This window comes from Arachis hypogaea, chromosome 20 (assembly GCF_003086295.3).
Source record: "Arachis hypogaea cultivar Tifrunner chromosome 20, arahy.Tifrunner.gnm2.J5K5, whole genome shotgun sequence".
Lineage (NCBI taxonomy): Eukaryota > Viridiplantae > Streptophyta > Magnoliopsida > Fabales > Fabaceae > Arachis > Arachis hypogaea.
Window position 1 is genome coordinate 54,110,066 of NC_092055.1, and position 14,913 is coordinate 54,124,978.

General features: G+C 40.0%; 2 non-coding genes across 2 annotated transcripts; both read right to left on the bottom strand.

Annotated features, from left to right (window-relative positions):
• Window positions 1-6,541: 6,541 nt before the first annotated feature.
• LOC112788355 (small nucleolar RNA R71) lies at window positions 6,542-6,648 on the bottom strand. The gene has a single exon (XR_003195722.1). It is a non-coding gene; the product is annotated as a small nucleolar RNA R71 (small nucleolar RNA).
• Window positions 6,649-14,399: 7,751 nt separating this feature from the next.
• Window positions 14,400-14,507, bottom strand: LOC112788172 (small nucleolar RNA R71). The gene has a single exon (XR_003195548.1). It is a non-coding gene; the product is annotated as a small nucleolar RNA R71 (small nucleolar RNA).
• Window positions 14,508-14,913: the final 406 nt, after the last annotated feature.

Consider the following 14,913-nt stretch of genomic DNA (forward strand, 5'->3'; position numbering starts at 1 on the left):
AATGTAAATTGCAAAGAAAGTAGATGAAGAAGCAATTAACCGAAACTGAAATTCAATTAAGCAGAGAATTAAACAAGATCCCAAGGTGAGATTGAAACAGATTTCCTTCAATTCTCCAACCCAAGATCCAAGACAATTGTAATTGAAATTGAAAGCAAGAAAACTAAGAGGAAGGGAATTCAATTCTCCTTCCCCGAGACTTAGAAATTAAAATTCACTCAATACCAAAAGCTCTCCGAAAACTCTCTATGAAAACTAAAAGGAAAGCTCCCCGAAAAACTTAAATCCTATGCTATTTATACACTTTCTTTAAATGGTCTTCAAGCCTTCAATTGGGCCTTTGCTCTTGATGGAATTGGGTTGATAGAGGCCTTGGTTGATTGCTCTTGGAGTTTGGAGAAGAACCGAATTGAACCGGGTTTGGAATCATGAAAGCTTGAGTAAAAGTTTGAGTAAAAGTTTGAGGCAAACTTTTACTCCAACTTTTCACATCAGCCACCCTCTTTTGCTGATACCAACGTTGGGGCAAAAGTTAAGGGTCAAACTTTTGCTCCAACGTTGGCCTCCCCTTGCACACTCATGGCGCCAACGTTAGCCAAAAAGTTAGAGGCTAACGTTAGCGCAAACTTTTGCTCTCCAGGGTGTGTTGTTCATGCGCCAACGTTTGCCAAAAAGTTTGAGGCTAACGTTGGCACAAACTTTTGCTCTCCAGGGTATTAATTTGTGATGCCAAAAGTTTGCCAAAAAGTTTGAGGCAAACCTTTGCTCCAGCTTTTTGCCCAAAAGTTTGCACAAAAGTTTAAGGCAAACTTTTGGTCCTGCTTTTTGCACAAAAGTTTGAGGCAAACTTTTGGTCCAGCTTTTTGCTCCCTGGTTCATTTTCACTTATTCCAAAAGTTTGAGCTAAAGTTTGAGGCAAACTTTTGCTCAAACTTTTTGTCCTCTCTTCCTCCTAGCCATTCCTTCTTGCTTAAACCTTTCTCCAAGCTTTCTTCACCTATCATTAATCAACCAAACACATCAAAGCTATGCTCAAAATCATGAGATATTCATTCTTTCATAATATGTGACAATTAAAGCATAAAACCTCATGAAATAGCATGAATTCATACATGGTTGATTAAATCAAAGGAAGCATGAAAATCTACCCAATTGGCTTGCTTATGGCTCAAGAAAATGCATAATTTAATTGAAAAAGAAAGAAAAAGGCTAGTGAAACTAGGCTAAGATGACTTGTCATCATTGTGCTGAATTTCAGATGAAAAAGGCATAAAAAATCGGTAGAAGACAATAAGAAGTTGGGCATGTGAAACTGGCATGCCACTTGGGAGCAAACGCCACAAAAATGCACTGGCGTGGCACGCCAGTACTAAATTCCAGGGAAAAGTCCAGGCATGCATATGGGCGTGGCATGCCTGGGACTGGGCGTGGCACGCTAGTACAAAGTTCCAGAGAGTAACAATGGAGGACACAAAAGGGGCGTGGCACGCCAGGTTGGGCGTGGCACCCCTAACCCATCAGCCACTCTTGGCGTGCCACTTGAGCAAAGGTGCGTGGCATGCCAACTCACTACTCCAGGAAGAACCTTCACTATGGTGTGCCACTTAAGAACCCAGGCGTGGCACGCCGAGCGTGAGGAGTTCACAAATGTATGGGCGTGCCACTTGAGCAGCATGGCGTGGCACGCTGGTACAATAATCCAGAGAATGGGCTGAAGGCAATTGAGGACTGGGCGTGCCACTTGAGGTCGAAGGTGTGGCAGGCCAACCTCTCAATCTCACTTAGGCGTGTCACTTGAGCAACCAGGCGTGGCACGCCAATGAACAAAGAGACCAAAGCAAAGGCTGGGCATGCCACTTGGTGTCGAAGGCATGGCACGCCAACCCAAGCATCTCACTATAGCGTGCCACTTGAAGGCTGAGGTGTAGCACGCCAGCTACTGGAACTAAGGCAAGATCATGGGCGTGGCACGCCAGCCTCTAGGCGTGACACGCTGGTATAAAATTCTAGAGAGGGTGAAGAAGGCCAAATACATGAAACGTGCCACTTGGTGTCGAAGGCGTGGCATGCCATCCACTATTCCTCACTTGGGCGTGCCACTTGGATCCCAAGCGTGGCACGCCAGTGTCATCCAGAGAACAAAGAAGCATTGCGGCATGCCACTTGAGTTCGTGGCGTGGCACGCCAAACAGAGGAACCAATTATTCACAAAGGGGCGTGGCACGCTAGACCCTGGGCGCGCCACGCTAGTTCAACTTTCCATAGAAGCTTGGACAAGCATACAGCAAGGGCGTGGCACGCCAGACCCTGGGCGTGCCCCGCTAGTTCAAGTTTCCAGAGGCAAAGAGAAATGGAAAAAGGCTAGTGCGTGCCACTTGAGCTCGAAGGCGTGGCACGCCAAGGTTGTTAGTGAAGACAAGCATGCCACTTGAAGGGCTGGGCGTGGCACGCCAAGCTAGAATTGAAGAGCACGTGACACGCGACTAGAGCGCCAACCACACGCTAGCAGGGAAGTCACGCTTATTGAGCTTCTTTTCCCTCCAAAATGTAATTTTCCTTTTTCACTTTTGTAATTCTTTTATTTTTACTAGGAGTAGTATAAATACCCCCAAGGAGTACTGAAGAGAGGGTTAAGCAGTTAGTTTTAGATCCACTTTTACACTTCACTTTTGAGTATTTTTCTTTGAGCTATGATTAGCTAACTTCCCTCTCATTGAGAGAGGGAGCTCTGTTGTACTTGATGGATTGATAATATTGAAATTCTTCTTCTCTTTATCTTCTCTTTGATTTGCTAGAAGGAATTTCGTTCTTAATGCTTAGTGTTCAATTATCTTGGAAAAGAGATTGAATGCAAAAAGGGTTTCATGGGAACCTTGGGAAAGGAAACATGAAACCATGCTTGAAATCCCTTCTCACACTTGAGTAGAATCTGAGTTTTGGTGTTTGGATATGTGACATATAATCCTCCTTCTACTTGGACCTATGATGGTGTGTGGTATAATCAGGGACCAAGCATATCTCTCTTCATGAGCAATTAGACCAAGGAATTGGCTATTGATCAAGATCTGAGAGATTGAGTCACCAAGGGATTGGGACTCAATCAATCATGATTGCCAAGAGGTCAATGAGTTGCATGAGTGAAGAGGATATAAGCTAGATTTGATCCAAAGAGACAACATCTCCTGATCTCAATGAATTTTCCCATTCTTATCTATCCCTTTTCTTTATAGTTTAATTTTACATTCAGCAATTCTCCATTCCCATTTACATTCAAGTCAATTATGATTCTGCACTTTACATTCTGTCATTTCCATTTCTGCACTTTATTGCTTATTGATGCCAGGGCATTTTGGCCAGTTTCACTGACCTTTTCTTTATGGTTTTAGGGTAGTTTCATGCACTTTCATAGGAAATAAGCAAGTTTTGGGTAGAATTTCACTTACATCTTGATTCAAGCTAACATTGTGATTTTTATATGAATTTTTGAGAATTATGCATGAATTGAATAACAAATTGGATGATGCATGTCTCATAACTTGGACAAGAACTTTGATGCACTTTATTGCTTGATTTCAGGACAAAGGAAGCAAGGAAGAACCACGTTAGCAGCCACGTTAGTCTAACTAACGTGACCTCTAACGTGGAAGGGGAGCTAGCTTCCAACGTTAATGAGAAAAGTAATCGCCAATAATTTCCTCGAAGCCATCATAGCCCACATTAATTGCCACGTTAACTACATTAACGTTGCCACGTTAACTACATTAACGTGGTAATTAACGTGGAAGAAGAAAATGAAGCCAACGTTAGTGACACTCACCTTTGTCACTAACGTTCGACCAAGCTCATATTGGCCACGTTAAGAGCCACGTTAACTCAGTTAACGTGGACTCTAACGTAGGGAAACAAAAGAATGACCAACGTTAGTGACACTCACCTTTGTCACTAACGTTGAGCTAAGCCACTTTGAGCCACGTTAGTTGCCACGTTAACTCAGTTAACGTGGACTCTAATGTGGAGGGAGCAAAGAATCGCCAACGTTAGTGACACTCACCTTTGTCACTAACGTTGGGATGAGCCATTATGAGCCACGTTAACTCCCATGTTAACTACATTAACGTGGAAGCTAACGTGAGTAAAAGGGATGATTAGCCAACGTTAGTGACACTCACCTTTGTCAATATCGTTGGAGATGGCTAGCAATACCACGTTTGAAGCCACGTTAACCTAGTTAACGTGAACTCTAACGTGGGAAGTAGGGGCATTTTGGAACGTTAGTGACAAAGGTAAGTGTCACTAACGTTCTTGAAGATGTGGCAAGCCTACATTAAAGGTCACGTTGGCCACACTAACGTGAACTCTAACGTAGGGAAAAAGGAGGATTCTCAACGTTATTGGAAAAAGTAAGTCCCAATAACGTGTGCGAAGGACCAAGAGGCAATGTTAGTGGTCACATTGATGCCACTAACGTTGAAGTTAACGTGGAGCATCCTTGGGTTAGGAACGTTAGTGAAAAAGGTGATTGTCACTAACGTTCTCGAACCCACACTTTCAGTTAACGTTAACGCCACTAACGTCCTAAGCTAGAATCCCTGCCTACTTCACACTTTCTCTCTACAAGTAAAGCTAAGCCAACTGAAGAAGATAACTACTTCAACTCAAGATCCAAAGGCCCATATCCAAGACTTGAAGAGCCAACCAAAAGATCAGAAGAATAGTATAAATAGGGAGAACTTTGAACTAGAGGGGAGCTTTTGGCATTATTAGAATTACTCTCTGTATTTTACTTTCTCTGCAACTTTTAGTTTAATTCTCAGAATGTACTCTCATTCTATGCTTTTCATTCCCAGAGCTATGAACAACTAAACCCCTTTCATTGGGTTAGGGAGCTCTGTTGTAATTTGATGGATCAATAATAGTTTTCATTATCCTTCTTCTCTCTTTTCTCTTGATTTTACTAGAAAGCTTTCAATGTTCATCCAATTGAGTAGTTATCTTGGAAAAGAAGCTATTCATACTTGGATCTCTTATGAACCTTGGAAGAGGAATGAAGAGATCATGCTAGAATTGCTTTCTCATGTTGGACCAAATTGGGGTTTGGGCGGATATGGTGACATATAATTCTCCCAATACTTTGATTTGGAAATACATGTGGTATAATCAGTGACCACGCTTCATCTCTTCTCATGAGCAATTAGACCAAGGAATTGGCTATTGATCTGATATGAGAGATTGAATTACCAAGGAATTGGAATTCAATCACTTAAGATTGCCAAGGAGATCAATAAATTCATTGATTGAGGAAGAGATGAAAATGGACTTGATCCGGAGAATGCAACATCTCCTAAGCCCAATGAACTCCCCATTTCTGATCTTACCCATTCTCTTTACTTTCTGCTATTTACTTTCATGCTAAACTCCCCTTCCCCATTTAAGATTCTACAATTTACCTTCCGTCATTTATTTTCGGCAATTTACTTTCCCGCCATTTAATTTCCTGCAATTCTCAACCCAATTTCTAATTAGCTCAACTAGAACATTCTTCCAATTAAAGTGGATTGACCAATCAATCCCTGTGGGATTCGACCTCACTCTATTGTGAGTTTTTACTTGACGACAATTCGGTATACTTGCCGAGGGAGATTTGTTAAAGGACAAGTTTCCGTGCATCAAGTTTATGGCGCCGTTGCTGGGGATTGATTTTGTATCAACAATGATTAAATTGGTGGATAACTAGATTGAGCATTTGTTTTTATTTTGTTTGATTTAAGTTCATTTGAGTAATTTACTTTCTGTTTGGCTATTTTCTTCCCTTTCCCCTACCCATTTTCTTAGTTGTTTATAATTCAGTCACTAACCCACTAACTATTTGATATATTACATCACTCACACTAACAACATTTATGTAGAAATTACTGTCTGCATCTATCTCTCTTGCTTGTGCCTTGTTGGTTGTATGACAGGTAGAAGAAGCGGGGCTTCAACTTCCTTTGATTCTGAACCTGAGAGGACCTTCCTTAGATTAAGGAGGGAAGCAAGAGGAAAGAGAGTAGTTGGTGCAGAGGAAGAGGAAGCGTACTTTGAACTAGACATGGATGAGAATATGAAAAACCATCATGAAGAAGAGGCTCACAACCATGGCAGAGAAGGTCCAGCGCATCAGGCTGGGGAAGAGAGAAGAGTTCTGGGTTCTTACATCAATCCAAACCCAGGAAACTGTGGAAGTAGCATCCAACGGCCAACCATACATGCCAACAACTTTGAACTAAAGCCACAGTTCATCACCCTTGTTCAGAACAATTGTTCATTCGGAGGAAGTGTCCAAGAAGACCCCAATCAACATCTAACCACCTTCCCGAGGATATGCGATACTATGAAGTCTAATGGTGTTCATCCTGACACTTATAAACTACTTCTGTTCCCTTTCTCACTCAAGGACAAAGCATCTAAATGGCTGGAATCCTTTCCAAAGGAGAGTTTAGCAACCTGGGAAGATGTGGTGAACAAGTTCTTGGCAAGATTCTATCCTCCTCAATGGGTCAACAGGTTGAGAGCTGAGGTACAAACATTCAGGCAGCAGGATGGTGAGACTCTATATGAAGCATGGGAGAGGTTTAAAGACTTGACAAGGAGATGCCTGCCAGATATGTTCAATGAATGGGTGCAGTTGTACATTTTCTATGAAGGCCTTTTGTATGAATCAAAGAAGGCAGTAGACCACTCATCCGGGGGATCTCTGAACAAGAAGAAAACCATTGAAGAAGCCATAGATGTCATTGAGACTGTAGCTGAGAATGACTATTTCTATGCTTCTGAAAGAGGCAACACTAGAGGAGTGATAGAGCTGAACAATATGGATGCACTGCTAGCTCAAAACAAGATGATTACCAAGCAATTAGCTGACCTTACCAAGAAGATGGAGAGAAATCAAGTAGCAGCAATCGCCACTTCAGCAGCAACTCAAGAAGGAGTGAATGAAGAGGCAAAGGGTGATCAGGAATAGGCCAACTACATTGGAAATTCACCCAGGCAGCACCATGACCCATACTCCAAAACATATAATCCTGGTTAGAGGAACCCCTGATGACAAGTCATCTTAGCCTAGTTTCACTAGTCTTTTTCTTTGGTTTTCAATAGATTTTATGCACTTTCTTGAGCCATAAGTAAGCCAATTGGGTAGAATTTCATGTTTCCTTTGATTCAATCAACCATGGATAAATTAATGCATTTTCATGAGATTTTGTGCTATAATTGTCATATATTATGAAAGAGAAACAATCTCATGATTTTGAGCATAGCTTTGATGTTTTTGATTGATTGATGATAGGTGAAAAGAGCTTGGAAGAGGGTTGAAGAAAGAAGGAATGGCAAAGAGCAAGAGAGGACAAAAAGCTTGAGCCAAAGTTTGCCTCAAACTTTAGCTCAAACGTGAGGAAGAGCTTGACTTCACCCTGGAGGCATCAAAAGCTTGCACCAACGTTTGCCTCAAACTTTGAGTCAAACGTTGGCGCCACATAAAGAAGACCAGGGAGCAAAAAGCTTGTACCAACGTTTGCCTCAAACTTTGAGGTCAAACGTTGGCACCATTTGAGTATGAGGAAGAGTCCCTGATTGAAGGCTTGATTGAGCCACGTTTGCGCCAACGTTTGCCTCAAACGTTGGGCCAAACGTTGGCCAAAGGACATGCAAGGGAGGATCCACGTTTGAGCTCAAGTTTGACCTCAAACTTTGAGCCAAACGTGGATGAAAGCACGGGAGGCAATCTGCTACAAAAAGCTTGAGTCAAAGTTTGCCTCAAACTTTGACTCAAGCTTTAATGGTTCATGGCCCGGTTCTGACCTGGTTCACAAGTGGGTTTCTTTCCAACTCCAAGGGCAATCAACAGAGGCTTCTGTCAACTAAATTCCATCAAGAGCAAGGGCCCAATTCAAGGCTTGAAGATCATTTGAAGAGAGTATATAAATATCTTAGAATTTAAGTTTGTCAAGAGCTTTTCCTTTTAGTTTTGCTGGGTAGTTTTGGTGAGCTTTTGGTTAGGAGTTATTTTGATATTCTGGGTCTTGGGGAAGGGGAATTGAATTCTCTTCCTCTTAGTTTTTTTGTTTTAAATTTCATTTACGCTTGTCTTAAATCTTGGGTGTTGAGAATTGAGGAAATTCTGTCTCAATCTCACCTTGAGATCTCTCTGTCTCACTTTACTGCAACTTTTGGAAATTGAATTTGGCTTGGCTTCTTCTACTGCTTGATCTTTACCTTTTTTTGCAATTGAATTCTAAATTTGGATCTAGGAAGGCATTGAGATCTAGACTTGGTTATCTAGTCTCTTGGGTCCTGAGATCTGGAGCCATCATTTTATTTTTGCTGTTGAATGCTTTTCAAGTTTATTTGCATTTCCATTCTAGATCTGGTTCAATTCAAGTCATCTTCTACTCTTCTATGTGTTGAGATTTACTGTTCTTTTGTTTAATTCTTGCAATCCCACACCCCTGACCCATTTACCATTCAAGCCATTTACATTTCTTGCACTCTAAGATTCTGCAATTTAAATTTCTTGCGTTCTACGTTTCTGCCATTTAATTTTTTGTTCTTTAAGATTCAGCACTTTTATTTTCTGTTCTCTTTAATTCCTTGCAAATTTCCCATCCCCATTTACAATTCATGCAATTTAGCTTCTGTCAATTATAAATCACTCAAATCAACTCTTGTTCGCCTGACTAAATCACCCACTAAACTAAAATTGCTCAATCCTTCAATCTCTGTGTGATCGACCTCACTCACGTGAGTTATTATTACTTTATGCGACCCGGTACACTTGTCGGTGAGTTTTGTGTTGGATCGTTTTTCACACATCAAGTTTTTGGCGCTGTTGCCGGGGATTGAAATAGATTGACAATGATTAAGTGAAGTGTTGATCTAGATCAAGCACTTTTTCTTTTTTTGTTTCTTTAACTTTTGACTAACACGCTAACTGTTTGAATTTTTGCTTAAGCTAACTAACATTTCACTTCAGCCATGGATTGAAGTGTTATTGCCTTTCTGGTGTTGTGTGATTCTTATGCTTTGGTTGTATGTCAGGTATAAGGAGAATTACACCCACTTTTTGTGAACAAGACGAAAGAACCCTCAGAAGATTGAGAAGAGCTGAAAGAGGGAAAAACATTGTTGGAGAAGAGGAGTCAGAAGAAGAGTTCTAGGATATGGAGGAACACCTAACAAATCCACCAAATGGAGCTGAAGGAGCAGCCAATAACAACAATAACCCACCACAGAGAAGAGTTTTGGCTTCCTACACATGTGCAGATCCTAGACATTGTGGGAGTAGCATTCTTACCCCAAATGTTAATGCAAATAACTTTGAACTAAAGCCACAACTCATCACCTTGGTTCAAAACAATTGTTCTTATAGAGGAGGGCCACTTGAAGACCCTAACCAACACTTGTCCACCTTCTTGAGGATTTGTGACACTGTCAAAACCAATGGTGTGCACCCCGACAGTTACAAGCTACTGTTATTTCCATTTTCTCTCAGAGACAAAGCCACTCAATGGTTGGAATCCTTCCCAAGAGACAGCATCAACAATTGGGATGATCTAGTAACTAAGTTCCTTGCCAAGTTCTACCCACCTCAAAGAGTTATTAGATTGAAGACTGAAGTGCAAACATTCACTCAAATGGATGCTGAACCCTTGTATGAGGCATGGGAATGATACAAAGCTCTAATCAGGAAGTGTCCACCAGGAATGTTTAGTGAGTGGGACAGATTGCAGAATTTCTATGAAGGCTTGACACTGAAATCTCAAGAGGCTTTGGATTATTCAGCAGGAGGCTCTTTACAACTAATGAAAACTGCAGAGGAAGCCCAAAATCTCATTGATATGGTGGCCAACAACCAGTATTTCTTGGCTCACCAAAGGCAACGCCAACCCTCACAAAGGAAAGGAGTGATGGAGTTGGAAGGAATGGACTCAATTCTAGCTCAAAACAAAATGATGCAGCAGCAGATTCAGCAATAATTTGAGCAAATGGCCAAAAGAATTGATGACCTACAAGTAGCAGCAGTGAATGCCACAAGCCAACAAACAACTCCTTGGGGGCAGAATGAGGAGAACCAATAAGAACAACAGCAAGAACAAGTCTAGTACAGCCACAACCAAAATTCTGGGCCAAATGAAGTCTATGGTGACACCTACAATCCATCCTGGAAGAACCACCTAAACCTCAGATGGGGGGATAATCACAACCAGAACCAACAACCATGGCAGAGGAACTCAAATCAAAACACTTCAAGAAACAACCAAAACCACAACCAGCAGCAAACTAACTAAAACCCTTACAAAAAACCCCAAAAAATTACCCCAACTCCAACCATTATCCATCCAATAACCAATCCACTAACCAAAACACTTACAATCAACCATCAACACCCCATAACCAAGCAATTTCACATGACTCTCAGAGGATCACTGATGAGCGGATAATTTATACGCTTTTTGGCATTGTTTTTAGTATGTTTTTAGTAGGATCTAGTTACTTTTAGGGATGTTTTCATTAGTTTTTATGTTAAATTCACATTTCTGGACTTTACTATGAGTTTGTGTGTTTTTCTGTGATTTCAGGTATTTTCTGGCTGAAATTGAGGGACTTGAGCAAAAATCAGATTCAGAGGTTGAAGAAGGACTACTGATGCTGTTGGATTCTGACCTCCCTGCACTCAAAGTGGATTTTCTGGAGCTACAGAACTCAAAATGGCGCGCTTCCAATTGCGTTGAAAATTAGACATCCAGGGCTTTCCAGCAATATATAATAGTCCATACTTTGGCCAAGAATAGAGGACGTAAACTGGCGTTCAATGCCAGCTTTCTACCCAAATCTGGCGTCCAGCGCCAGAAAAGGAGCCAAAACCAGAGTTGAACGCCCAAACTGGCACAAAAGCTGGCGTTCAACTCCAAGAAGGACCTCTACACGTGCAACACTCAGGCTCAGCCCAAACACACACCAAGTGGGCCCAGGAAGTGGATTTATGCATCAATTACTTACTCATGTAAACCCTAGTAGCTAGTTTATTATAAATAAGACCTTTTACTATTGTATTAGGCATGTTTGATCAGTTGTATGCTATCTTAGATCACATTTGAGGGCTGGCCATCTCGGCCATGCCTGGACCTTCACTTATGTATTTTTAACGGTAGAGTTTCTACACTCCATAGATTAAGGTGTGGAGCTCTGCTGTTCCTCAAAGATTAATGCAAAGTACCACTGTTTTCTATTCAATTCTTCTTATTTCGCTTCTAAAGATATCCATTCGCACCCAAGAACGTGATGAAGGTGATGATTATGTGTGACGCTCATCATCCTTCTCCCTTATGAACGCGTGCCTGACAAACACTTCTGTTCTACATGAATTAAGCTAGAATGAGTATCTCTTAGATCTCCTAACCAGAATCTTCGTGGCGTAAGCTAGAATGATGGCGGCATTCAAGAGAATCCGGAAAGTCTAAACCTTGTCTGTGGTATTCCGAGTAGGATTCAATAATTGAATGACTGTGACGAGCTCCTAACTCGCGATTGCAGGGCGTTAGTGACAGACGCAAAAGGATAGTAAATCCTATTCCAGCATGATCGAGAACCGACATATGAATAGCCATGCCGTGACAGGGTGCGTGAGCATATTATTCACTGAGAGGATAAGATGAAGCCATTGGCAAGGGTGATGCCTCCAGACGATTAGCCGTGCCGTGACAGGCCATTGGATCATTTTCCCGAGAGATGACCGAAAGTAGCCATTGACAGTGGTGATGTATCACATAAAGCCAGCCATGGAAAGGAGTGAGACTGATTGGATGAAGATAGCAGAAAAGCAGAGGTTCAGAGGAACGAAAGCATCTCGATTCACTTATCTGAAATTCCTACCAATGAATTACATAAGTATCTCTATCCCTATTCTATTATATAATATTCGAAAACACCATTATCAATTTATATCTACCTAACTGAGATTTGCAAGGTGACCATAGCTTGCTTCATACCAACAATCTCCGTGGGATTCGACCCTTACTCACGTAAGGTATTACTTGGACGACCCAGTGCACTTGCTGGTCAGTTGTATCGAAGTTGTGACAAATTATGAATGTGTAATCACGATTACGCGTACCAAGTTGCTCACGTGCCAGGAATAGTTTGAGCCTGGACATCACAATTTCGTGCACCAAGTTTTTGGCGCCGTTGCCGGGGATTGTTCGTGTTTGGACAACTGACGGTTCATCTTGTTGCTCAGATTGGGTAACTTTCTTTTCGTTTTCTTTTCAAAAATTTTTTCAAAAATATTTCAAAACTTTTCTCATCTGTTTTCGAAAAAAAAAATGTTTTCAAAAATTTTATTCAAAATTTTTAAGAATGAATTCTAGTGTTTCATGAAGCATGTAAAGCCTGGCTGGCTGTAAAGCCATGTCTAAATTTATTTGGACTGAGGCTTGCAATTTGTTATCAAGAGCAATATACTCTCGTGTTAAATGCTGAAGCTTGGCTGGCCATTGGCCATGTCTAGTGTTTTGGACTGGAGCTTTCTTTGAAAGCTTGGCTGGCTAGTGAGCCATGTCTAATTCCTGGACTGAAGCTTTAGACTAAGAATGCAAGATTCTTGGAATTCATATTAAAAATTTTGGAATCCTTATTTTTTCTTTTTCATATAATTTTCGAAAAAAATCCAAAAAAATTAGAAAATCATAAAAATCAAAAATATTTTTCTGTTTCTTGTTTGAGTCTTGAGTCATATCATAAGTTTGGTGTCACTTGCATATGCATCTAGCATTTTTCGAAAATATCATGCATTCATAGTGGTCTTCATGATCTTCAAGTTGTTCTTGGTAAGTCTTCTTGTTTGATCTTGATGATTTTTTGTTTTGTGTCTTTTCATGTTTTTCATATGCATTCTTGAATTCTTAGTGCGTAAGCATTAAAGAATTCTAAGTTTGGTGTCTTGCATGTTTTCTTTGCATCAAAAATTTTTTAAAAATATGTTCTTGATGTTCATCTTGACATTCAAAGTGTTCTTGGTGTTCATCTTGACACTCATATCATTCATGCATGCATTCATTGTTTTGATCTAAAAATTTCATGCATTGCATAATTTTCATGTTTTTCATAAAAATTTCAAAAATCAAAAAAATATCTTTCCCTTTTTTCTCTCATCAAATTCGAAAATTGAGTTGACTTTTTAAAAAATTTTAAAAAAAAAAATTCAAAGTTGTTTCTTATGAGTCAAATCAAATTTTCAATTTGAAAATCTTATCTTTTTCAAAATCTTGTTCAAAAATCAAATCTTTTTCAAAACTAATTTCAATCATATCTTTTCAAAAATATCTTCTTATCTTATCTTTTTCAAAAATATCTTTTCAAAATATCTTTTCTAACTTCCTAACTTCTTATCTTTTCAAAATTTGTTTCAACTAACTAACTAATTTTTTTATTTGTTTCTTAACTTTTTCAAAACTACCTAACTAATTCTCTCTCTCTCATTTTTCGAAAATATCTTCCCCATTTTTCAAAATTTCTTTTTAATTTATTAATTAATTTAAATTTTAAATCATAATTTTCGAAAATTACTAACATTTTTCAAAAACTATTTTCAAAAATCACTAACTCTTTTTCAAAAATAATTTTCGAAAATTCTCTCTCTCCCATCTTATTCTATTTATTCATTCATATCCTAACATCTCATCTCACATCTCTTCCATCCTCACAGTTGTGTTTCTTCCATTATATTACATTCTTTGTCTCCCCCTCTTCTTCCACTCACACAGAGATCCCTATACTGTGGTATAAAGGATCTCTATTATTATTATTATTTTTCTGTGCCTTCTTGTTGTCATATGAGCAGGAGCAAGGATAAGAACATTCTTGTGGAAGCAGATCTAGAACCTGAAAGGACTCTGAAGAGAAAATTAAGAGAAGCTAAAATACAACAATCCAGAGAAAACCTTTCAGAAATTTTCGAATAGGAAAAGGAGATGGCAGCCGAAAATAATAATAATGTAAGGAAGATGCTTGGTGACTTTACTGCACCTAATTCCAATTTACATGGAAGAAGCATCTCCATTCCTGCCATTGGAGCAAACAACTTTGAGCTGAAACCTCAATTAGTTTCTCTGATGCAGCAGAACTGCAAGTTTCATGGACTTCCATCTGAAGATCCTTTTCAGTTCTTAACTGAATTCTTGCAGATATGTGATACTGTTAAGACTAATGGAGTAGATCCTGAAGTCTACAGGCTCATGCTTTTCCCTTTTGCTGTAAGAGACAGAGCTAGATTATGGTTGGATTCTCAACCCAAAGACAGCCTGAACTCTTGGGATAAGCTGGTCACGGCTTTCTTAGCCAAGTACTTTCCTCCTCAAAAGCTGAGCAAGCTTAGAGCTGATGTTCAAACCTTCAGACAGAATGAAGGTGAATCCCTCTATGAAGCTTGGGAAAGATACAAACAGTTGGCTAAAAAGTGTCCTTCTGACATGCTTTCAGAATGGACCATCCGGGATATATTCTATGATGGTTTATCTGAGCTATCAAAGATGTCACCGGACAGTTCTGCAGGTGGATCCATTCACCTAAAGAAAACGCCTACAGAAGCTCAAGAACTCATTGACATGGTTGCTAATAACCAGTTCATGTACACTTCTGAAAGAAATCCTGTGAGTAATGGGACGCCTATGAAGAAGGGAGTTCTTGAAGTTGATACTCTGAATGCCATATTGGCTCAGAATAAAATATTGACTCAGCAAGTCAATATGATCTCTCATAGTCTACATGGAATGTAAGCTGCATCCAACAGTACTCAAGAGGCATCTTCTGAAGAAGAAGCTTATGATCCTGAGAACCCTGCAATAGCAGAGGTAAATTACTTAGGTGAACCTTATGGAAACA